Below are 27269 nucleotides of genomic sequence, written 5' to 3' on the forward strand. Positions count from 1 at the left end.
CAGTGCATGACATTTTAGAACATCCTGGAGCTATTAAGAAGCTCCAGCAGGACGTTTTAATACGTCTGCATGTCACTTTTTCCCCACATTTTGCATCATAATAGTGGATTTTGGTGCAAAATTACGTCTATGCAAAATATCCTATAATAAAATTAATGGAAAACAAAAATAACGTAAACGCAACCAGAGGAGCCTCATTAAGCTTACTGTAAGGTGTAATCTCGTAGCTCTGGCAGGAATGCCAAGCACATCTTGACTGGAGATGAGCACCAACATAATGACAGGCAGCCCACGTCAGACTCTTCGCACTCCACAGCGATTTTCCAAACAATCACACTAATGTGGGGAATTTTCCTCTAACTAAAAATACTACGGAACGGAGGGGCGTGAGAGATGGCAATCAGAGCTGCTTTGCTTCATATCTTTCACCTGTCTCGGGCAGGACTCATTTATTAGCCACCTGTAGGAGAGCCTTTGATCAGACGAGGATTAGGCTCATGCTGGCACTGGCACGCCGATGCTGGTAAGTCTTTGCAGGTAATTACTATGCAGCGCTGGGAAGAAACTAGCAGAAGCGATTACCTTGGAAGAAGATAGATGGGCGCTCTTTAGGTGCTGCCTCTCCATTGTTCCATAGATCGGGAACTCGGCCGCTAGTTAATAAGGTGGCTCGCTGGAGGGTGAAATAGCATTGCAAAGAAAATTTTAGCACAAAAAAAGTCTTTATTTCGGGACAGCTGAGCATATAAAAACAAATTAAGCATGTAGGGAGGGCACTACCCAGAAAAGGTAACTGTAGTAAATAGCAGGTCTCTGATTCTTTTACCTCCCCCTCACCTCCTCCTCTTCTCTTCTTTTTTGCTCTCTCTTTTAAATTCAGATTCGAAATGAGCTGTATTGGTGATATATTCTTTCCCCACAGTGCTCACAATGTTACTTCACCTCCACAACACCCTTCAGTGACTCACCGAGTTTGGTGGACCATCACCACAATGGTCACAATTCGCATATGGGGCATTCACATGGGCTCCCCTCACCAATCGATCAGGCACCTTTAACTTTCGAATGCAGTATCCTTTTCTTAATGCTCAGCAACATGTTGTAACAGTCTCTGGAGATGCAGCTGCGGGCAGTCAGGATACCCCCGCAGCTGCTTCGGTTTCTCTGTCGGGCGTTTCTCCCGTTCCTCCGGCGTCTAGCACGCCGAGGAGGAGACTGTCAGTGGCTCACAGGGTGGCTTTGTCACGTGCGCGCGCGCACAGACAGGACCTTTATGCGGGGAGGAGGAGCGTCAGCTGACCTGCCGGTCGACTGACGTCAGAGGAGACTCTCGGCGTTTACGATTGGCTGATGGGTGTGGGCGTGGCCGAGGGGTCTCCTCCGCTTCTCAAGCCGCTTGGACTCACTTGCAAACTGTCTGCTGTTGTGAATGCTTTGTGTGAGCACTCAGACCTTAGATAGATCCGGTGTGCTTTGATCCGGGAGGAAACCGGGGATTTCACACAAGACTAGGATTTATTATTATTATTGTTATATTGCTTGATATCCTGTGTTTGACTCTGGCTCTCTCTGACTTCGCTTTCGCTTAACGATTCTGTACTTTAGCCCATCTGATCCTGTTGCTGACTCTGCCTGAAATATCTCTATCCTCTTGCATGCCGATTTTGTACTGTTTCTTCCTGTCTGTTGCCGAACCGATCTGTCTGACCACTCCACTCACCAGTGAGCCCTTGTCACTGGTGAGGTTCATTACTGATAGTACCCACCAGCTCCTCTGGTGAGGTTCTGCCAAACTAAATCAGTATTACTGTTGCACCAAGCACTAACACTTTTGCAATTACCTTGTTAGCTATACTTGAATTATTGGTGATTCTGCAGATCACCATATAATCAGGTATAGTACCTGGCTTATTGGTGATACTGCAGATCACACAATAACCAGACTCCTGTATTGCTACACCAATCATTACACATGTCACCTCAGAGCAATAATAACAAATCACTCAAGTTTGCCAATAAAACTTATAGGTTTATTCCAAAATTGCACTCCTATTCTCCTTAAGCGTTTACAAGGCATCAAGTTTTTAAAGCAGGCTCTGCCCCGCGTGGTCTCCCGGTATGACCGCCGAAGTTTTCCACCATGCCGCTGACTCCCGCTCCTTTAGCTTGTATTGTGTAGTAGAATCACCGTCAGAGACTCCGCCCTACTAGTTTCGTCATAGATTTTTTGCTGACTTTAGTGGTGAATAGCAAAGCCCCCATACATGCTATTGTCACCAAACTTGCTACCTAGCTTACGGAGAATAGTGGGTACGAGTCGAAAAACACATGTCTCAAAAAGACCTTGTAGTTTTTGAGAAAATCTATTTTAAAAATGCAAAGAAAAATGTTTTTTAAACTCAGAGAAATGACAGTTTAAAAAAACATTTTTTGCTTTGCATTTTTATAATCGATTTTCTCAAAACTACAAGGTCTTTTTGAAAAAAGAAAAAAAGCGACTTATACCCACTATTCTCATTAACATATGTAGCAATTTTGGTTGCAATAGCATGTATGGGGACTTTGCTATTGACCACAAAATTATGCACATTTTTTACCATGCCGCTGACTCCCGCTCCTTTAGCTTGTATTGTGTAGTAGAATCACCGTCAGAGACTCCGCCCTACTAGTTTTGTCATAGAACACATGAATCATCATCACTGATGACTAGAGATGGCCCGAACCTCCGATTTTAGGTTCGCGAACCTACCGTGAAAGTTCGGTTCGCGTGAACTTTTGCGAACTGCAATAGACTTCAATGGGGAGGCAAACTTAGAAAATAAGAAAAAATTATGCTGGCCAGAAAAGTGATGGAAAAGATGTTTCAAGTGGTCTAACACCTGGAGGGGGGCATGGCGGAGTGGGATAGATGTCAAAAGTCCCGGAAAAAAAAAACTGGATTTGACTCAAAGCAGTGTTTTAAGGGCAGAAATCACATTGAATGCTAAATTGCAGGTCTAAACTGCTTTATTACATCTTGCATGTGTACACATCAATCAGGGAGTGTAATTCCTCCTCCTTCTCCCTTGTCTTCCAGGGATCTTGTCTTCCAGGGATTTGTAGGATGTCAAAAGCCAGCTTACATACATTGGCCAGGAATCGAACCCAGGTCAACTGCTTTGAAGGCAGCTATGCTCACCACTATACCACTAACACTACATGCTGAAGCCAGCCTAGCATGTACCATTGTGATATACCCAAGAGAAAAATTAGCTTGCTTAGGGATTTGTAGGATGTCAAAAGCAACCTCACATACATTGGCCAGGATCCGAACCCAGGTCAACTGCTTTGAAGGCAGCTGTGCTCACCACTATACCACCAACACTACATGCTAAAACTTCTTGGAGCAGACTTACTTCCTACCTCCAAAAGACACACATACATCCCCATAAAATAATTCAACAGCAATTGCATGCACAGTCTCTGTGGCACAATCGGTTAGCTCATTCAGCTGTTAACCGAAAGGTTAGTGGTTCAAGCCCACCCAGGGACAGCCTTGCCTTTCGCATTCAACAGTTGTCCAAAGAGAACCCCAGATATCAATGTAAATTCATCTCTTTCTCTCTCTGGGCTTGAACCACTAACCTTTTGTATGTCTCGACTTCAATGAAATGTAGTGCTATTTGAGAAGTGTTCTAATCTTTTTCTTGCTTATACAGGTGACACTTGGAAAATTAGAATATTGTGCAAAAGTCCATTGATTTCAGTAATTCAACTTAAAAGGTGAAAATTATACATGAAATAGACTCATTACATGCAAAGAGAGATATTTCAATCCTTTATTTGTTATATGATTATGGCGTACATCTTGTGAAAACCCCATATTCAAAATCTCGAACCATTAGAATATTGTGAACAAACCTCTTGACGACCAGCTAACGCCGATTGGCGTAAACTGGTCATCTGCGGGTTACCATGGAAACTTTCCATGTCAGTTCACGGAGGCTGTCTCCGTGAACAGCCGGATGGCCGCCGATCGCGGCTCGCCGGCAAAATGTAAACAGGCGGGGAAGAAATCCCCGCTGTTTACATCCTACGGCGCTGCTGATCGGCGATCTCCGGCCTCTGATTGGCCGGGGATCGCCGGCATATGATAGGCTGAAGCCTATCCTTCAATGCGCAGGACGGAAATCCGTCCTGCGCAGCTCACAGGGGGAGGGAGAGGGAGGGAGCGGGAGAGACGGCGGAGAACACTGCGGAGGGGGGCTTTGAAGAGCCTCCCCTGCTAAGCAAAGGCAGCCGGCGGCGATCAGACCCCCCCAGCAGGACATCCCCCTAGTGGGGAAAAAAGGGGGGTAGTCTGATTGCCCTGCTGCACTCCTGATCGGTGCTGCGGGCTGTAGAGCCCACGCAGCACCGATCAGTGAAAAATCCCCTGGTCGGCAAGTGGTTAATATTCTCGGCTCAAAGTGTCAGACTCTAATCAGCTTATCCACCCGAAACACCTGCAAAGGGCTCCTATTTCATGTATAAGTTTTACCTTTTGAGTCGAATTAAGAAAATGAATGGACTTTTGCATGATGTATGTTCTAATTTTTTGAGTTTCACATGTATGTGTTGTCTCACCAGTACCATGAGTGAGCCCAACATATCTTATTGTGCCAACCAACATTTTCCTCCTGTCTCTATCCACAGTCACCTTTGTGTGCCCAATATTTGTCTCTGTTTTTTGGGGGTAACTTCAGTAAATCAAGTTTGCACAAGGTTTGTTGTGAATATGCCCTGAGGCCCCCCGATACTTTTTTTCTTTCTAAAGTGGGATTGTCACCATAAAAATCTAGTTTCAACAGCAACGGGTCTGAGTGTATTAAGTGATAAAGATATTAATCCTGCATTCAAATTTTTATTCTGCTGTTATGGTTTGGAGTTATCACATACCTTAGGAGGATTGGCCCTTAAATTGCCATTGCCAAACACTTGCATGCTGGGGGTCTTTTTCTCTATAATATATTCCTCCTCTTCCCTTTAGTTCCCCCTCCTTCTAATGACACAAGACAGTGCACTTCCTAGTATAGACCTCAGTGGGAGTGTCTGAAGACTGGGAGGAGGTAACAAATACACAATTAGCAAGAGGAGAAAAAAAGTGAGGGAGGAAATTATGTCAGGAGGTCAAAGGTAACAAAGATGGAAACTTCCTAGAATAGGATTCTCTGCTTTTCCTTTATACAATTCAGAGAAATCATAACGTGGACAGTGCAATACATCTGTTATGTAAGTAGAACTAGTATCTATCTACTTATATATGTGTTTTTATTTCTAGGTTAGCATGGGTGTCATGGGTGTTAGCATTGTTGTTTTTGCTGTTATGTTAAAATATTTTCCAGGATTTCTTTCCTTTTATTTATTTAACTTTTTTTTTATTCAACTCCGTACGTAAAACAAGCCCCATTATGTCATAGTCACATAATAACCGCATCTCTGTCGGACAGAAGGTCACCCTCATTTCCATAGACGGCGTTATTGGAGAAACAATCAGTCTGACAGGCATCCTGATGAATGATAAAATAATGAAGTGTGAGATCATCTCTAAAACTCTTCATCGCTCCCGCTACAGAAACGACTGAGCCGGGACTGGATCCGTAGCCCGCCACGTAAACCGGCAATTAGCGCAGGAGCGAGCTGGAGAATAAAACTGAAATATCTAAAGTTAATGAGAAATTGATTGTTCTCCCCATTAACATGCAACGAGTAGAATGGAAAGTACTTGGCTGGTCGTTTGAGGACTATGCGTAACTTGGGTCAAATTGGAGGGCTATTACTTTGTAAAGGAACGCTGCGCTGCACACGATTTACCTTAAAGTGAACCTGAAGTGAAAATAAACTTATGAGATAATTCCATGTGTAGTACGGGTGATAAATAGAACATTAGTAACATGGAAATGGGTGTAACGGTTGTGTGAAACAGGAACGCGATCGCGAGAGGGGCGATCGCCAGACGTGACACAAGGCAGATCAGAACAGAATACGAGGTTGCTTAACGGTTACCTCACCGAGCCTCCAGCAAGCGTAGCAGACAAGACAGACACACGAAAACACGAAAACAGGGACAAGCGAGAGATAGGATCCACAGCACTAGCGGAAAGTGGCTAGCGCGATCCCAGGAGACAGAACAGAAGGATCCACAGCACTAGCGAAAAGTGGCTAGCGCGATCCCAGGAGACAGAACAGAAGGATCCACAGCACTAGCGAAAAGTGGCTAGCGCGATCCAAGGAGACAGAACAGAAGGATGCACAGCGCTGGCGAAAAGTGGCTAGCGCGATCCCAGGAGACAGAACAGAAGGATCCACAGCGCTAGCGAAAAGTGGCTAGCGCGATCCCAGGAGACAGAACAGAAGGATCCACAGCGCTAGCGAAAAGTGGCTAGCGCGATCCAAAGAGACAGATCAGAAGAGATAGCTGGTAGCAACCGCTGCACCAGCTATACTCCAAGAACAGAGATCAGAACCATTTCCACAAACAGATAAACAATCCTAACTGCACTAGGGAAAACCTGCCTATCGCAGATTCAGGAATTACTCTAAGCTGATCTTCAAACAGAGAGTAAGGCTGACACCCCACCAGAAGTGTTACATAGGACTAAATCCTTATGACCAGCAAAGCATTGTGGGAAAGACATAATACTTATAGTACACGCCTCCAATGAATGTGGCCAGGCAATTTGCATGACAATGTATGCAAATTCCTAAGCAAGCACAAGCTGCAAAACTGACAGAAGCTCTTCTTTCCAGAGTCCTGCAGCATGCAAACCTACACAATGGTCAAAAAGCTGCCTGCCTGCACAGGCAGCTGAGCAAATCATCACAATGGGACACATTTTTATATTATAAGTTTAATGGCTTTATTTTTTAAGATTGCATCAGACTGTCACCGTAGCTGTTTAGAATCCACACTCCATCTTGTTCAGCTAAAAAAAAAGTAATAAACCTTTGAGCTTTCCAGCTCTTAAATCTCATTAAAAGCCTTAGCTCAATGTTTCTCAGTTGTTTTAGTCTCTATTCACTTTTCAGGAAACCGGACTGAAATTGGTCATTGAGTGACTGTGTGTCAAGGTCACAAAAAGTGGGTGGAGCCAAAAACAAATTTCAATGGGAAAATATAAACTGCAGCCATTCTTACAATATTCATGGCAGGGTTCTCAAACTTCACACAGTTGGTCACTGGTTGACTGAGATAAATATTCAGGAAAATGGGTGGAGCCTACAACAACCAATCAAAATTCTCCTGTTGATTTTCTAGGGGAATATTTAAATTGCTACCATTCTTAAACTGTTAATAGCAGATGCCTCAAACCTGGTACAGTCGGTCAATGTGTGACTGGGGTTCAAATCCTGAAAAGGGGTCAGGGCCACAAACAGCCAATCAGATTTGTTTAATTTCAATGGGAAAATACAAATTATTGATACCAAAGACCCCAAAGCTCATAAACTTGGCCATTGAGTAACTGTATGTCAAGGTTAGAAAAAATAGGCAGAACCAACAATAATTGTTTTCACATGGAGAAATCGAAACTACAGCCATTCTTACACTTTTAATGGCAGGGTTCTCAAACTTAACATAGTTGGCCACTCTGTGACTGGGATTAATATTCAGAAAGTGAGTGGAGCCTACAACAGCCAATCAAGATTCACCTACTGATTTTAAAGGGGAATATTTAAATTGCTGCCATTCTTACACTGTTATTGGCACAAGCCTCAAACCTGGTACAGTTGGTCATTGGGTGACTGGGGTACAAATTCAGAAAAAGGGTGGAGCTACAAACAGCCAATCAGATTTGTTTAGTCCAGGCCTCACTTAGCTCCTTACAGTAATCCTGTATATAAAGTAAAGTTCACACAAGGTAGGGTTTGTAATCCAGTTGCAAAACAGTTACAGGGAGTTTTTCTCTGTGTTTTTTGCTTATATTTCCATGAAGTCTGAATCAAGTGAATTGTTCTTCGAGTTCACATACTGTATATGAAATATGGAAGCTGCCATCTTTAATCCATCATAAAGAATGCCAGTTTCCTGGATGTCCTCCTGAGCTTTTGGCTTTACTTGGAGAATTAGAGACAGGGCATCAGCACAGAAGTCATGCAACTGGTATTGTTTATTAGAGAATTAAGATGTTAGTCTTCATATACCTTTCAATTCAGGTTTCCTTTAAGACTTTCCTGTCACTGCAGACTACCGCCCACAATGCCTTCTGGGAAGAGATGTAGCAGGCAGAGAGGGGCGTATCTGGGTGACATAGCACCTATGGCAAACACTGAAATTGCGCCCCCCCTCCCCCATCAGACCACCTTGTCCCATAATAACAGCTTCTTTTCTTGCAATGATACAAGTCTCCCCAGTATAGGTTGCTAGAGTTAACCCCCAATTAAAAGTAACCAGAGGTAGCACCCTAGTATAGGTAGCCAGATGTAGTTCACCCAGTATAAGTAGACCCATGTTTACGTTGCCCTCCTAGTATATGTAGTTAGAGATGTCTCCCCAGTATAAGTAGCCTTCTTTAGCATAAGTGGTAAGAGGTATCCCCCCCAGTATAAGTAGTCCCTCAGTATAGGTAATGAGAGGTTCCCCTCAGTATAAGTAACCCACTCCAGTATAGATTTGGCAGGTGTCCCCCAGTATAAGTAGATACCCCCCGGTATAGGTAGTAAAAGATGTCCTCCAGTATAAGAGCAGGAACAAATGCCTGAGAGGCATCCTTAAGTATGGTGGTGAAGCATGAGGGAGGAGGAGGCAGCCATGGCGCCCATGGTGCTGTGGTGCCCATGGCACAAGCCATGCCTGCACCCCTCTAGATACGCCTCTGCAGGCAGAGTACTTTCACTGTACCACCTGGGGAGATGGTGTTGTTATGTCAGCCAGTTACCCCCTGTTAGATACTACCTTCCATGCTAGACATGGAACAAGCCATGGCCTCGAGGTATGTGATGCAACAGTTTTTGGAATGTAGAGCTGATGGTGGCTGGAGTTGGTGGGGTTAATTTGCTCCTAAACCCCATGCATGTAATGAAGGCGCCGGGACATTTGGGCTCAGGGTAAAGCCAAAAAACTCCTCACCCTGGCAGAGTTAATTACTATTCCCAATTTGGTTGCCATGCCAGCTATTGCTGGTGACAGGAGTATGCTATTTTTTTAGTAAGTTAAGCTCCATCTTTTGACATCATCCAAATTACTGTCTAAGTGCTTCTATAGCTGTAATTCACATTACAGTCCATGGCGGCTCATGAGGCACCCAAATTCCCTGTGCCGTTTTTGTCTGTCTTGCACTAAACCCCTTGTTATACACTCTAGGTGCCTTCTGGACTCAGGAACTAAGCAATGGTTCCAGGGAGAAGCAGTTTGGTTTATTCCAAGGAGATTGCAAGGATATTGGAACCATCCCCAAGGATCTTTGTTAGGGATGGTCGTAGTCAGCCAACTTTGCAACGCTGGAACTACGCGTAGTTTTACACAATTACGCTTCGCCAAACTATGGCTTCTAATTCAAATATTTGCTTTTTGTATGCATTTCGTAGACTATGCGTTAAAATACGCAATTACGCGTAGTGTGAAGCGTAGTGTATGCGGATCAGTGATGAGCGAAAATGCAAAAAAATTTTTAGCCGAATTTTCGCCTAATTTCGTTTCGACAGGCGAATTTTCGATCGAATATTTTCACGTTAATTTGCACCTAATGCCAATTATTTTCGTGTTAAATTCGTAGTTCATCGAGTACGTATTTCCGCGTAGTCGTAGTACTGTTACGCGAAGCTTCAGCACGCATGTCTTAGCAGACTATTGCGGACATTTTTCCCCATAACGGCATAAACGTCTGCATAAAGCGACGTTTCTTGCGGATTATGGCGGACATTTTTTCGCATAAGGGCATAAGCGTCTGCATACAGCAAAGTTTCTTGCGGATTATTGCGGACATTTTTCCGCATAAGGGCATAAGCGTACGCATACAGGGAAGTTTCTTCAATTTTCGATGCTGGTCGAAAACGCAAAGATTTTCTGAAGATTTTCGCGAAAATTTGCCGAATTCAAAAACGGGTGAAAATTTGCAAGCAACACGGATGCGGATGCTTATGCCCATTTACAGAAAATTGTATGCATTCATTTCTCTATTAAATGCTTATACCAGGAACTCTTCCGTACATTCCCCTTTCCAATGCGTAAATTTGTAAGCATACATTTGCACGCGGAAAATTAGATGCGAGTAACGCATTCGTAGTTCACTATGCAATACACATGTTAACTACGCATAGTGGGCGTAAGCGACGCATAACAGTACTTCACTACGCGTAGTTTTAAAACTTCACCTACGAACTATGATGTGTAGATGCGAACTACGATGTGTAAATTCGCACTGGCGTAGTTTCTGCTCATCCCTGATTTTTGTAAATTAGTGATGAAGGTGTGGAGAGGGAGTCGTTTTTTTCTTTTGTACGTGGGAAAGGGAGAATGGAATAAAAAAACATGAAATTCAACCTTAGTTCTTTAACCCATTCAACCTGCACACATTTTTCAAACTATTCCCTAAAATCAATGCACATGAAAAACAGTTTCTAGTTTTTTAAGACGTGTGCTCTGTGCTCTGCTGGAATTTAATAAACACGTGGACTGTGGAATAGCTCTGTTGTCTGTACGTGGGAGGCAGGTCTGCTCAGACTCAGTGACTTCTGAGGATTTAATCAGTCGCCGCACACGTGTGAGATGAGAGCTCGGCCATACACAGAGATTTTATGGGTCTCTGCTCTAATTTGAGCCATTTCTTCTATTTATTCAAGCTGACTGTGAGCAAAATGAGAAGAAATAAGACGAGAGCTTCAGCTAAACGGTCTCTACTGTGCTTCACCGCTCCGCAAATGTATGGAGAGTCATCAGATGTGGCGTGTTGTGCTAATGATGCAGCCCCGATGTACAAGCCTGGCCTCATCGTCAGCTATTACTATACGCGGGGCGGACAACTGCCTCCTCTCCGACCTCTGAGATGTCCCAGAACAAATCACTCTTATCTACTGCTTCCATACATGTGTCATAAGTCTCTAAGTATGCTCTCCATGGGCACATCACACGGGTTCTATTTTTAGAGGACTGGCAGTTCATCAGAAAAATACTATCTTTTTTTCTGAAAAAGACACATTTATTTTTAGATCACCACAATTATGAAAGATTGTAAAATTATGAAATACCCCATTATGAAATGATTACCTTTAAACGTTTTGGTAGCCAATTTTAAAGCGAGATTGTCAGCCATAAAATCAAATTCCATTTACCCACTGCTCTGTGTTTATTATGTAGTCTACAACCTTACCCTGCATTTCAAGCATTCCAATATAACCATAAATGTTTCTTCTGTAATAAATCTTATCTCAGTCAGCCTGGCTCTATTTGGTACATTGCTGACGAGAAGGAAGCTTGTTATCTCCCTCCCACATTCCTGCTCCTCACTCATTGGCTGAGTGCAGTGCAGTGTGACACAAGACTGAGAAGGGAAAAGCTCATGAAATACATATGTTATGTGTAACGTTCGTGTAACGTTCGGTTGTCAACACACAGAGAGAATCTGATTGTTGGTGATCTGCAGTATCACCAGCAATGCAGATATATACCTGATTATGGATGATCTGCAGAATCACCAATAATACAGATATATCACTAACCTCTGAACACTAGGACAAGGATAACAAATATAAACAGTAACGTTACAATACCGTGGAAATATCCACCACACGGCAATTCCTCAGAGGTGTGGTTACCTCTGAATGGGAACCCTGTGTGTGAGATCCTCTAACCAGGCTGAGTGAGGGATCTCGGCCCCGAGCAGCAATCATCTGCTTGGGGCAGACGTCTCGGAGAGGCAAGCCTCAGAGAAAACCCTTCAGTGGGAGACATTCCACTGAAGGGAGAAAGGTCAGACTAGCAAGGGTTCGGCAACAGAGAAGGCGGCAGCAGTACAGGAGCAGTAGGCAGAAGAGTAATCAGTAATCAGGCAAAAGTTGGCAACAGGAATCAGATAGGCAAGGTACACAATCGTTAAGAGAGAGAGAGTAGTCAGGGATAGCCAGAGTCAAGACACAGGTAAATATCAAATACAATCCTAACTAAGGTGTGAAATCCTTAGCATCAACACCAGGGCACTGAACTAAGGTCTCAGCGTTCACACAGAGTGTATTCACGACAGCAAACAACTTGCTACTGCCCAGCAAGTCCTTATGTAGCTGGAGGACTCCTCAGCACCGCCCCAGAGCCCCAGCCAATCAGAAGACCTCTGGAGGTCAGCTGACTGGAGAGTCAGCTGACCCTCCTACGTAGGAGGTAAAAATCCTGCCTCTTTGCGCGCGCACGCAAGACCCTTTGCCTCTGGAAGTTGGAGAGGCCCAGGATCCGCATCTGCACGCGGACTAAAGTCCGCCTGTCGCAATGCAGGACCCGCCGCCATGTCACCAGACGCGGTGGCGGCGTCCTCGTCAGCCTGCACCGGCATCTCCGCGTGATCGGCGGAGCCTGCCGGCTGGGAAGCGGAGACCGTCGCCATGCTGCCCGGCATGACGGCGTTGTCTCCGCTGTCCCTAACATTATGTAAGTAGAACAAGTATTTAACTACTTATAAATGTGTTGTTCCTTGGTTAGTATGGCTGTCCCTGCAGCTTTAAAATGATTGTTGTTTGCTGTTAATATTTGGCACATTTGGGATGATTAAATATTATTAATAGGGATGAGCTCAGATTTTTTTGCCAAAGTCATTTTTTGTGTTGAAAACTGTCATTTGTGCCTGACTTGGAATTTTCACAAAAATATAATACATTTTCTTATGCACTAAGACATCATTTGTGAAAATTATTTTCTCACACGCATGATAAAATTCTGTTTTAAATTTTGCAAAAAATTACCGCAAGATGACCATAGCTGTATTTGCTTTTTTGACTTATTGCAAGTTCAATAGGAACAATAGAGATGGCCACTGTGATATCGGTGAACCCTTATTGGGGATTGGAGGATAGGAATGAGCACGCAAGAATGCCAAACTTAATTTCATGGCAAGTTGGACCCATTGGCCTCAATTCTGATAGGGTTATCAAACAAATGACCTCATGTGAGGTAATTTTCCTCATGATGTACTGACATTTAGCAATTCTGGTAGGTTTCAGTCATGTTTTACCTCATGAGGTAAAATTATGAGGTAATTTACCAAACATGGCTATTCTCATGGAAAGTAGGGGGCATGTTAGCACATAATTTACCAATTAGTTTAAGACCTGCCTGTACCTGGAGGTAAAGTCAATTTGTATGCATTTTGCAGTTTTTAGTGGAGGTCCTATTCAGGCTGTGTAATAGAAAAGAATAGTAGAAATAGAACTCCAAATATTTACTGGATTTTTTTTTATAAGGGATGCCTATAAATATACTTTTCATAGTTTGCTACATAATCAAATATAACTTTCCCCTCAAAAATATAAATAAAAAATAAACATCTTCCAAAGGCTATCCTAACTAATGGAAGACAATTAAAGACTAGTATTATTTATTTACTGCCTTCTTACCTCTGAAATACCTCATGTTTTACCTCACTTTATGCATTTACCTCAGAATTGCTAAAAAAAGAGAGGAAAATACCGCATGAGGTATTTTACCTACAAAAATTTTTTACCTCACATAGCTACCAGAATTGAGGCCATTCTCTCCAAAAGGACACCTGAAGTGAGAAGGATATGGAGGCTGCCATATTTATTTCCTTTTAAACAATTCCAGTTGTCTGGCAGCCCTGCCGATCACTCTGGCATCAGTAGTTTCTAAATCACACATCTGAAAAAACCATGCAGCTACTTTTATCAGACTTCAGTCAGAAACATCTGACCTGCATGCTTGTTCAGGACTTCATACATTTTTTTTTTAATTTTGATCTTTCCATTTCGTTGTAACTATTGGACCAAAATATCACACACGTGTGTGTCCCCAGTTATAAAAAAAATGAAATAAAAAAATTATCTATAAATCAAGAAATTTCAACAAACATTAAGGGCCTGATTCACAAAGCGGTGCTAACAGTTAGCACGCTGGCGAAAAGCCCTTTATCATGCCTAAACTCAGTTTAGGCATGATAAGTTTAGGTGTGATAAGTTTAGGTGTGATAAGTTTAGGCATGATAAGTTTAGGTATGATAAGTTTAGGTGTGATAAGTTTAGGCATGATAAGTTTAGGTGTGATAAGTTTAGGCATGATAAGTTTAAGCACCAACTGCGTTAGCACCGCAGTGCACAGCTGATCAAACGTTTTGCGCTAGCAAAGTCTGGTGCACTGTGCATAGAGTTTAATGGCGCTGCTTTGCGTGCGGGACTTTGCACGCTATCTACACTTATCTAAACTTAGCATGCCTAAACCTATCATGCCTAAACTTATCACACCTAAACTTATCACACCTAAACTTATCACGCCTAAACTGTCTTTTCACCAGTGTGGTGCAACGGTTATCACGCCTAAAGTCTCTAACTGGGTTAGCACCGCTTTGTGAATCGAGCCCATAATGTTTCTATATAACCAATAGTTTTTATTAAAAAAAAAGACTTTCTGTTTTAAGAAAACAAACTTTTGTTTTCCATAAAGTAAGAGGGCTTTTTGGTGCGTTGTAGCCCCTCACACACTCCTGGGAGTTCTGGTTCACCATGAGCTTGCTGGTTAGACTGTATATCAAAAAAAGGAAACCTGAATATTATATTGCAACATTATTATATTTTTTTTATTTATATAGTGCCAAGTGCTGTACATAGTACAAAACAAATATGGGGGAACATATATACATGAGAAGTTCCATATACTGTGCGATCATGACATCCAGTAATAATACATTCATTCATATGTATTATGTACATACATCCAATAGTAACACCTACAGTCATATGGTAAATTACAGCAAAATAAGAAATTATAGAAGGAGGTCCCTACCCTTGCGAGCTTACGATCTAGAGGGAAGTGGGGTTGAACCAACAGGGAAGAGGACACAGGGGTTAATGGATAAGGCAGTGAATCTCCAATGCTACCTATAGCAACTTATAGGCTTGTCTGAACATGTGTGTTTTTAGCATAAGTTTGAAGATTTCCAGGCTTGTCGCATGACCGACAAGCTGTTGGAGAGAGTTCCAAAGAAGAGGGGTCACTTGGGAGAAATCCTGGACTCGAAAGTGAGAGGAGGTGACCAAGCTAGAGGACATGAGGGTCTCCTGGGAGGAGCAAAGCTTCCGGGACGGGGCGGTATTTGGAAATTAATGGGGTGTAGCCACCTTTATCGAGATTCTCGTCAAGCAGCCATGTTTGCCATGTGGCCACATCAGGCAAGAACAATGCTTTTCCATGTAAATGATTGTGAAGTGCCACCTTATTGATATTAGTGCTATCTTTCAATCGATTTTAGCCCTTGATGCCTATCAAAAATATTTCATTTATCAAAAGTTTAATTGAATCTCTTTTGTTTGTTTCACTTTACTTTGCAAGCATTTTGTCTAATTGAATATGCCAGTTTTGCTGATCTGCAAATTTCTGCATGTCAAAATGAGTTTAATTTACTTACTGTTTTTGTACTTGTTTTAATTGCCAGGAAATTATTTTGTACATAAGATGAAAATTTACTAGGAGAAAACACAGGAGAAAGGTGAATTGTAGGCCGGTATGTAATACAGATTTGTTTTCATATATGAAATATAGTGAAGAAAACCTTTAAAGGGAAGGTCTGGGGTAATTAAAAACAAAAATCAAATTACCTGGCCACCGGCTGGTAGCAGAGCTGTGGCAAGGACACAGGACGGCTGCCAGGGGCTTGAGGAAGCCCCGGGTAAGTAGATTTTTGTTTTTGAATTATCTTGCTTCTTTCCTTAAAATCGGACCAAATAAGCACTTAAAGAGGAACTGTAACCCAGGATTGAACGTTATCCCAATCAGTAGCTGATACCCCCTTTGGCTGATATTGTGGTGAAACCCCTCCCACAATGTGATGTCACAGGACCTAGGTCTTGACAGTTTCTTGTCTGTGAACCTCATTGCGTTGTGGGAAATAACAGCTGTTTCCAACTGCCAATCAACCAATAGCTCCCTCTGTGCATATGTATATCTATAAAAAGAAACATTTTAGCCTATCACATTGATAGGGGGTGTGGTTATAATACTGGCAGTTGGTGCTGTCTAGTTTTTTTTCATGTCTGCCAGTAGTAAAGATGATGACATGCAGGCTGATTGTGGATCAAACAATATAAACAAATTACATGGCGAATATCAATCATTTCTTCCTCTCTCTTCTGTTCTTAAACTTCACACTTTGCAATGTATTCATCCATTTCTTTCCCCCTTTTCGCTACAGTTCCTCTTTAAAACGCTTGCCTGGTAACGGCAGACATACGTGTAACTGTTGGAGTTGGACTTTAGGAATTTTAATGACGGGGTACAATTAATTCTTAATCTGTAGGTTTATTCGGCAGATAAAATTAATGGAGACGTGTTGGAAATAAATCCTGACATGGAGACACTGCTCAGAGATGATGAGCGACATTTGCATTTCAATAACATTCCGGTTACTCTGTAAATGAGAGAGCATTTGCCTCCCACTGAGCACAATAATTGGATTACTATCTATGCTAAATCTTTAATCCCGCTGATTTAGGGAGATAAACCTCCTGCAAATATCCTTAGCACACTGCTTAACCTCAAAAACAATCAGCAAGACTAAATGAGAGAGACAGACAAGCCTGATGGAGCTGTGCTGCAATCTCTCCCTCCTCCCCTTCCTATCCTTCTTCCCCCACCCTCCCTCCTTCTCCCTTCCTCCACTCCCCTTCCTTCCTGTCCTTCCTCTACCAACCTCCTCTTCCTCCACCCCTACTTTCTCCCCTCCCTTCTCCCCATCTTCTCCTCCCCCTTCTTCCTCCTGTCCTTCCTTCCCCACCCTCCTTTTCTTCCCCTCCCCCTCCCCCACCCTCCTCTTCTTCCCCTCCCCCACCCTCCTCCCCCACTCTCCTCTTCCTCCTCCCCTCCCTCCACCCTCATCTTCTCCTTGCTCCCCTCATCTTCTTCCTCCCCCTCCTTCCTCCCCTCCCCCTTCCTCTTCCTCTACCCTCTACTTCCTCCCTCCTCCCCTTCCATCCTGTCCTTCCTCCCTCCTCCTCCTTCTTTTTCATCCTCCCCTTTACGACAACACTGTAACGGTTGGGTGTCGCAACTCAGATGTCTGATTATTTGGTGATCTGCAGAATCACCAATAATGCAGACGCTATACCTGATTATGTGTGATCTGCAGGATCACCAATAATACCAGTATAGCAACACAAAGAGCTGAGTGTGTAGTGTTTGGTGCAACCGTAACTTTAATAGTTTTAGGAGACCTCACCAGAGGGGCTGGTGAGGTACTATCAGTACACTGACCTTGTAATGGAGTTCAAACTCTAGGAAGCTGGAGATACAATACTGAAGAGACCGAATCTCCCGAGGAGCGGGTGATTCAGAGAGTACTGCAGCCGAATGATCACCCGAGGAGCGGGCGACTCAGACTGTACTGCAGCCTAAGAGCAGGGGACACAAGCAGTACTGCACTAATGATCGCCTGAGAAGCAGGTGATTCAGACCATACTGCAGCCTAGAAGCAGAAAACACAAACAGTACTGCACTAATGAATAACTTTACTAGAGGAGCTGGTGAAGCTAGCACCTCACCAGTGGTGAGGGCCCACTGGTGAGTAGAGTGGTCTGACTGGCAAGGTTCGGCAACAGAGAGGTAAGTATTGGTACAGAATCGTGAGGCAGGAGAGTAATCAGTAATCAGGCAGAGGTTCAGCAACGGAGAGGTAAGTATCGGTACAGAATCGTGAGACAAGAGAGTAATCGGTAATCAGGCAGAGGTTCAGCAACTAATAAGGCAGCTAGGCAAAAGTACAGAATCAGAAAGCGAGATCAGAGTCAGAGTTAGCCAAGAGTCATACACAGGTAATCAGTGCAATAATAATATCCTAGTCTAGGTGTGAAGTCCTTGATATCAACACCTGGGATCTAGTCTAAGGTCTGAGCGCTAACACACGAGGCATTCACGACAGCAGACAGCGCCAGACTGAAGCCCGAAGGCTTAAGAAGCAGAGGAGACCTCACTGGCACGCCCCCCTGCGCACAGCCAATCCTGGGCGCCGTGAGTCTCCTCTGCGATCAGCTGACCAGCAGGTCAGCTGATCGACTTCCTCCCCGCATAAAGTAAACGAACATTCCGTCCTCGCGTCCTAGACGCCGGGAGGACGGGTGGCAGCATGGCGGCAGCTGCGGCGGTGCTGTTTGCCGCAGCTGCCCCGTTCATGACAAACCCGCTGTTGCTTTTGCATTAAATCAGGCACTTCCAGAGGATCACAGGGGTATGAAATTCCCCAGAGACTTTCATTGTTGTAGCTTTAACCTGCGACAAAAAAGGGTAACACAATGCGCCAGTGTGAAAGGGGCCTAAGGGAAAGTATCACATTTTCTACTTTTATTACGCTACAGGTACACTTCAATTACAGAACAGGTGGATTCAAGGGAAGTTGTTACATAGCAGCAATTTAATCTTAAAGAGGAACTTCAGCCTAAACAAACATACTGTCATTAAGTTACATTAGTTATGTTAATTAAAATAGATAGGTAATATAATCTTTTAACCAGCCTGTTCTAAAAGAACAGGCAGATATTTGTGATTTCATGGGGGCAGCCATCTTTTTGGTTGAAAGGAGGTGACAGGGAGCATGAGACATAGTTCCAACTGTCCTGTGTACTGATCACCCCTCCCAGCTGCGCGCACTAGGCTTCAAATCTCAAATTCAAAGTAAAAAAATAAAAACATTTGCTCCAAAACCACAGAAGGAGAACAACAACATCAGAAATCCCATCATACTTTACACAGCATCAGGGGAAAAATGCACAAAATGGTGCTAACTGTTAGCACGCTGTGAAAAGTGCTTTGCGCGAAATTTCGTGTGATAATGGTTATTGCGTGGAAAAATTTGCGCTCGCGCATTAACACGAATTTGCCCCGCGTTAACGATCGCGTTCACGTGATAAATTTGTGTTATCGCACGAACCCGATCGTTAATGTGTGAAAAATTTGCGTTTACGTGCAAACACAAATTTTTGCGCGCAATAATGTTTTTCACGTGAATCCTGTTTTTCACACAAAAACGCGCTAAAACGCAAGAAAAGCCATGCTAACAGTTAGCACCGTTTTGTGAATCAAGCCCCAAGCCTCTTCAGTGCTGCTAAGTAGATTTTTAGTCTGGAGGTTCACTTTAAAGGACACCTGACCCGATTTAAAGCTACCTAAGGTAAGCAGAGAGTTTTGTTTATGTTGGATTCACATACCTCAGTTCATTATTCGTTGCTCTCCTCTCTCCCCCTGGTCCCTGTAGTCGCATAAAGTCACATTTTCAGACAGGAAGAGGCAGGCTTGCTGTGATATTTCCTCCTATCACCCCTATTTCCCTTCCCTCAAGGGGAGTGATTGGGGCAGGGAAGAAGAGGGAAGGGGAGGGTGATGGGAGGAGCAACACCGCAAGCCCGCCTCTTGCTGTCTGAAAATTTGACTTGAAAAGTCACATTTTTCAAGCAATGATTATGAGGACCAGAAAGAACAAGGAGGGAAACGGACAACACACAGAGGTATGTGGATCCAGCATGAACATAACTCTGTGCTTAGGCAGTTTCCGCATGGGTCAGGTGCAGTGTTGCTGGAACATTCTCACCAAAGTGCTAATTTTGATTTAGAGAAAATATTCACAAAACTACATTGTATTTTCGCAAAATGGCCAAAGGAAACAAATTTGCAAAAAAATTGTTGAAAAAAATATATATATATATAAATATATATATATATATATATATATATATATACATATATATATATACATATATATATATATACATATATATATATATATATATATATATATATATATATATATATATATATATATACATATATATATATATATATATATCTATATATATGTATATATATATATATATATATATTTATATCTCTACCTATATATCTATCTATGTATATATCGGTGTATGTATATATATATATATGTATATATATATATCGGTATATATATCTCGGTATATATATCTCAGTATATACTGTATATATCGGTGTATATATATATATCGGTATATATATATATCGGTATATATATATTTACAACAGAAATTTGTAAGAAAAAAAAGTCAATATCGTTTAATTTCAGCGCAAATATTTGCAAAAAATTTGAATAATCTCAAACTCATTACAAAATTATTTTTTACGGCATTTTCGCTCAATAGTTGAATTTAACATTATTTTCGAGAAAAATAATGTAAGAAGGTTATTGGGATTTTAGCCCATCCCTGGTCAGGTGTCCTTTCAAATCAAGATTATAAATATTTTCTCCCACACTTGTATTTTCAGCTACTTTTATACAGAGAGAGGAAACACGTTTTTTCCTGCCCGTTGTTGTTACGATTGAACAGATGAGCATTGCGGTTATTTCTGGATCTGCACATTTTTGACTGTTTCTTAATTCATAAATTACTTTGAATGATCTGCAAGCTCTTCCGTCTATAGAAATAAATGAGCCAATTTATTACAGCTCAGCGGGAGCCAAAGTGTTTTAATCGATTTTATAAAAGATCTGTCATCGGGCTGGCAGCATTCTCTTATTGATGAGAAAATCGAAGTCATTTTTTATTGGTAAAAGAACGTGTGATGTGAAGATATATAATGGCACCTGTTGCACTCTGCCACTGGCCGCCGGGGAGATGAGAAGATCCTGGTCTATGGAATAAAGTGTTTTGTAGTGGGCGGAGACTCAGGGGCTGATTTACAAAGACATTGTCAGTCCATAGACATTCCGAGTCATCCTCGCACCGATGAGCATTGTAACTTTAGGACTTTTTCAATTTGAAGAGACCTTAGTAGCTTCTGGGGGCTTAATAGGGATGATCGTAAACTAATAATTATCGTAAGAGAACAGAGGCGCCAGCAGGATAAAAGGTAATAAAAATTTAAAAATTTGCTGGGAGGCAGTGGTGGACTTACCTCCGGAAAGCAGACTCAAAATACTGTCTGAATTAAACAAATAAATTTATTATTGGTACCCTGTCAGAGGTGCCATTCGTGCTACTGACGAGCTACTGTTTGTCCCCTATCTTATTGCCTGATGAAGCGGGCTGTGCCTGCGAAACGTGTTGCATCTTTTGGGGTACCAGTAATAAATTTATTTGTTTAATTCAGACAGTATTTTGAGTCTGCTTTCCGGAGGTAAGTCCACCACTGCCTCCCAGCAAATTTTTAAATTTTTATTACCTTTTATCCTGCTGGCGCCTCTGTTCTCTTACGATAATACTGTGTCTTCCCCTGGTGGAGGGGTGACCTACCCCTACTTTCCTGATCTACAGAGAGCGCCATCTTAATCCTGAGTGAGGACAGGTCTAATCTCCTCACCTGCATCTACAGTGGTTGCCTAAGAGGTAACCCATGTTTGTGAGTATATTCATCTCACACTTACATTTATCCACGGTTTCCAATACATACTACACTATATTGGGCTCTCGGTGTCTCCTATTTATATGTAAACTAATAATTGCAATTAAGTAAAATGTCACATAATTTTTCGCAGTACCGGCCATATGTAATTACGACAATCAATTGGACATTCAATTGATTTTGCGGAATCCATTAGTAATTTTGACTACTTTTTGTGTAATTTTGTGCCGACTATCATCACCAAAATGACTGTGTATGTTAAAGGATACCTGAAGTGATGTGTGACATGATGAGATAGACATGGGTATGTACAGTGCCTAGCACACAAATTACTATGCTGTGCTCCTTTTTTTCTTCCTCTGCCTGAAAGAGTTAAATATCAGGTATGTGTAATACACGAGGCAGCTGCGACGAACAGCACTGCCACCACAGCTGCCTCTATGCGGCCATCCCTCCGTTCGGCGTCTAGGACGCCGAGGATGGAATGTTCTCGGGTGCAGGGGGTCGCTGTCTCGCGCGGGCGCGCACACAGACGAGACCTTTATGCGGGGAGGAAGCCCGTCAGCTGTCCTTTAGGTCGGATGACGTCAGAGGAGTCCCATGGCGCCCAGGATTGGCTGATGGTAGGGGGGCGTGCCAGTGGGGTCTCTTCTGCTTCTTAAGCCTCCGGGCTTCATTCACACATTGTCTGTTGTCGTGAATACTCTGCGTGTTAGCGCTCAGACCTTAGACTAGATCCCAGGTGTTGATGCTAAGGATTTCACACCTAGTCTAGGATATTGCTACCTTGTTACTGTTTATTTGATTAAGACTAGTTCCCGGGTGTTGATGCCAAGGACTTCACACCTAGACTAGGATATTGTATTATATTGATCTCCTGTGTATGACTCTTAGCTATCCCCCCTGACTCTGATCCTGCTTTCCGTTCTTGTACCTTTGCCATCTGCCTTGTTGTTGCTGAACCTTTGCCTGATTACCGACTACTCTTCTTTCTCACGATTCTGTACCGATACTTACCTCTCTGTTGCCGAAACTTGCCCGTCAGACCATTCTACTCACCAGTGGGCCCTCGCCACTGGTGAGGTGCTAGCTTCACCAGCGCCTCTGGTGAAGTTATTATTTGTGCAGTCCTGGTTGTGTCTCCTAGGCTGCAGTACAGTCTGACTCACCTGCTCCAAGGGTGATCACTCGGCTGCAGTATAGTCTGACTAGCCTGCTCCCAGTTAATCACTAGTTCAGTACTAGTTGTATCTCATAGGCTGTAGTACCGTCTGAGTCACCCGCTTCTCCGGTGATCACTTGGCTGCAGTACTTCCTGAATCACCCGCTCCACAGGAGATTCGGCCTCTTCGATATTGTTTTCTCCAGCCTGCTGGAGCTTGTACTCTAGTGCACGTTCAGTGTACTGATATTACCTCACCAGCCCCTCTGGTGAGGTCTCATTAAACTATTTAAGTTACGGTTGCACCTAATCACTACACACTCAGCTCTTTGTTTGCTATACTGGTATTATTGGTGATTCTGCAGATCACACATAATCAGGTATAGCGTCTGCATTATTGGTGATTCTGCAGATCACCACATAATCAGTTTTCTGAGCTACGACACAAGACCGTTACAGTGTGTAAGTGGCTGACTCAGTCCTGACTCAGACAGAAAGTGACTACAGTATGACCCCCACAGATAAGAAATTCCAACTATAAAACACTTTCCTAGCAGAAAATGGCTTCTGAGAACAGGAAAGAGGCAAAAAGGGTCAATAGTTAGTAGATTTTGTCTCTGGCCTACTTTAATGAATGTGTCAATGAGCAAAAACAATAAAACAGTTAAAACTTAAAAAGTAGATTTAAACATAAAACTGTGGAATATCTTAAAAAGTCATTTTTAGGAGAAGGAAGATTGATACAATTGTTTATTTCATTCGTTTATTTTCGCTTCGGGTGTCCTTGAAGGGGAAGAGTGGAAATAAGACAAAGAAATAATTTTTCAAAAAGACCTTGCCGTTTTTGAGAAAATTGATTTTAAATATGCCAAGAATTTTTTTTTTTTTAAACTCAGAAAAGTGACAGTTTTAGTTACATAGTTATTTGGGTTGAAAAAAAGACATACGTCCATCGAGTTTAAAAAAACATTTTACCTCTGCATTTTTATATTTAAATCGATTTTCTAAAAAACTACAGGGTCTTTTTGAATTTTTTTTCTCTTGTTCCCACCATTCCCCTTAATATACATAGCAATTTCGGTGACAATAGCATGTAGGCTGGATTTGCTATCAACAGCTTACCGTAATTGGGCATAAAAATACACAAAAATTACAAAAAATTACAAAATTATGGTACCTTATTATTGTTTACAAACAAAATTAATTATGAATTTACCCAAAATGTTGCATTGTGATTTTGCATCGTAATTGTAATGTATGATGCAGAATTATGATTATGCAAAATTTTAGCTCATTACTTCAGGAATCAGGATAGATACTCACCTATTCTTCCATTTGATGTAGATACTCAACTAAGCAGTAAACAGTGGGAAGGCTCTGTGTTCATTCCTGGTCATCGGTCCACCCTGCCCTTCCTGCAACGTCCCCCGTTAAAGTTGTTTGACACGCTACGTCAAATAGCTCTTGAGCACTCCTCAAGCAGCATCCTGAAGTATCCTGAAGTACACGTGTCTCTCAGACACCTGGGGCCATATCCTATTGCTGAACTCGCCAGCGCTAAGCACTGGCGAGTTCTTAACTTAGGCGATGCGGGCATCGCCTTATCTTATTAAACTTTAGACCCCCCCAGGCGGAAAAGAACTCGCTTGGTATCCAGTTACCCTGTTCATGCCTCCGGGAAGCGATGCTTCCAGGCAGACATGAGTGTTAGCTTAGACCTGCAAAAAGCAGGTCTAAATCAGCTAACGCACGTCGTCACCACAGCATTGGTTCAGACAACGGACCAATGGGGAGCCCCGGCTGCAGATTCAAAGATGCTTTGTCTGGGCTCCTATGCGGACAGTAATTGTTAGATACACTGTAATTACGCAACAGATTTTGCGGCGAGAGGCATCGGGTGATCAGTGGTGGTATTTATAATGACAGGGGTGCCTGACAGAGCTACGTGGGGGGCTTTTAACCATGCGTGCTACCGCGGCCGATCGCGTGCGTGCACGAGCACTCCCGGCCGCGGATTCGGTAGCCACAAAATCAATGTATCGGGCTATGGTGCCCGATCACTGATTCCTCTCCCCCGCTGAAAAAGCGACAGCTTCTCTAGGAAGCTGTGCTTTTTATGGCCGTTGCCCCCCCCCCCCCCTGCGTCACTCTAAGCGTGTGTTACGCTTAGAGTGACGTCATGTAAACAAACTCATGGCCGCCATCTTGTGGCCAAAAAGTAAAACTACAACTAAAAGTAAAAAAAATTAAAAACAATACACAATTACATTATAAAACTATAGTTTACATCCCACCCTCCCAAAAATACCCAAATAAAATGTTTAATATAAAAAAACAAAAACATTACAATAAAAAAAAAACATGTAAATATTTACCTAAGGGTCTAAACTTTTTAAATATCAATGTAAAGATGAAATATTTCTATATTTTTTTTATTTTAAACTTGTAAATTGTGATAGATGCAAAACAGAAAAAATGCACCTTTATTTCCAAATAAAATATTGTCACCATACATTGTGATAGGGACATAATTTTAACAGTGTAATAACCGGGACATATGGGCAAATACAATACGTGAGTTTTAATTATGGAGGCATGTATTATTTTAAAACTATAATGGCTGAAAACTGAGAAATAATGATTTTTTCCGTTTTTTTCTTATTCTTCCTGTTAAAATGCATTTACAGTAAAGTGGCTCTTAGCAAAATGTACCCCCCAAAGAAAGCCTAATTGGTGGCGGAAAAAACAAGATATAGTTCATTGTGATAAGTAGTGATAAAGTTATAGGCTAATGAATGGGAGGTGAACATTTCTCAAGTGAAAACGACGGAACGCGAATGGGTTATGGTGTGCGGCGACCCGACGGGGAGCTCTGGGGGTCTCCATATTAAAGGAGACCCCCAGATGCTGCAGCGGAAGATGGCGGCGGATGTTCAGCGGGTGAGTGCGCAAGTGTGGGGAGTGAGGCCGTGGTGCTGAAGGACAGCACCACAGCATTAACCTCACTCCCCATCGCCGGTAAAGGGGAGCATCACTCAGGCTTTCGCCTAAGTAATGCTCCCTAACGATCAGCCATCGCACGAAGGATATGGGCAATAGGATTTGCAGGTAATCCTCGCACGATGGCAAGGTGATCTGCAAGCTACTTATCACCTTGAATAGGATATGGCCCTTGGAGTCCCCTTGGAGTCTTGGCTTCTGCCATATGTGGTATGCATGTGCTTATCTTCAGAATTACCAATACTTTTCCTATTGGCAACTCCTGTGTGTTATAAACTGTTCTTATCACCTTGCTTCGACACCAGTAACTTCTTACAGTTACGTCTCACAGACTATTGAGATCACTTGACTCTCCACACAACAAGCAGGAGATAGACTTCCTCAGGCTTCTTCAATGTTTACGTTATTTATTCAGGAAACAGGAATACAGATAGATACATTCATCATATCCTAGCCATGCCAATCTTCATGTTGCGTTACAAGCTCGTGATTAGACTCCCTGCTGAAGTCAATCAGGTACCTTCTTCCTAACTACGTTACACTAAACTACCTATGTACAGCATACATTATATCAGATTACAGAAAGGAAGAACATGCTTAGAGGTCCCAGTCGGCCTTGCGAGCTAGTGTGGAAGGAAGAAGCAGAATGCTCTCTCCATCGCTCACTCCGGGTTTAATACCGACTAGGAAAGAGTTAAATATGACATCATCTTCGCCACCCCCTAGATCAGATTATTGGTGGACCCACTCGTGGTGCCAGCATACCCACCTACTTGATTAATAATCAATGAGGCATTTGACCTAAATGCAGGAATGTGGATGTTTAGTAAATATGGCCGATGTTTACTGTTCCTGTGGTGTACGTGGAGGTCAGAGTAGTCCGATGGCCTTCTTTTAGGAACATGTTCTCAGTATCTGCGTGTATCCTCTGCTACACGCAGACCCTGAGATGCCTCTGCCTGCATCACAAAACCTCTATTGATTTTAAAGGCATACACTGCGGACAAGCCTTTTACATAAAACTCAGGCCAAGTAACTGAGGCCTACTTAAATTATAACAATGTGCACCCAACTAATGCAACAGGGGTGTTATATGTACTCTGATCTACTCTGCATCTAGTGTGGACAGACTCTAAATGATAGGAGACAGCAGGTTAGAATGAGGAAACATCTGCATTGAAAATCCTCTGAAATGATTCCTCTGCATCTTAAAATCCTGCTTTGAAATATTACTCACACATGACCAGAAGCAGAGTAATACAAGAGCTTTGTGTTAGGCTGTATGGGCGTGGCTGCTGTTGATGCCTGAATTGCATCATCTTCACTGTTCAATCAGCAAAGGGGAAAACACAGTCTGAATCAGTCTGAGGAGATTGCAGCCTATAGCACATACAGACTGTCATGATATATGTGGACAGTGTCCTGACCAAAAGCTATTCATTTAGCATCAGCCAATTCGATGGATAAAAAAAGCTCTAAAACGAAGTGTGACTTGAATATAGAGAAACCTTTGTGTTAGGAATAGGAGTTTAAAAAAACCTTCCTTTAAACTACTTGCTTTTATTATCTTAAACTATTTTA

The 27269-nt window shown here is 42.5% G+C and overlaps 1 long non-coding RNA gene across 1 annotated transcript in view; it reads left to right on the top strand.

Annotated features, from left to right (window-relative positions):
* The window catches only part of LOC137525200 (uncharacterized), a 95193-nt gene that overhangs the window by 9555 nt on the left and 58369 nt on the right, over positions 1-27269 (top strand). Inside the window, exon 2 of the long non-coding RNA XR_011022891.1 lies at positions 15603-15671. This is a non-coding gene — a long non-coding RNA (uncharacterized lncRNA). The remainder of the gene's footprint in view (positions 1-15602; positions 15672-27269) is intronic.

This window comes from Hyperolius riggenbachi, chromosome 7, assembly GCF_040937935.1.
Source record: "Hyperolius riggenbachi isolate aHypRig1 chromosome 7, aHypRig1.pri, whole genome shotgun sequence".
Classification (NCBI taxonomy): domain Eukaryota; kingdom Metazoa; phylum Chordata; class Amphibia; order Anura; family Hyperoliidae; genus Hyperolius; species Hyperolius riggenbachi.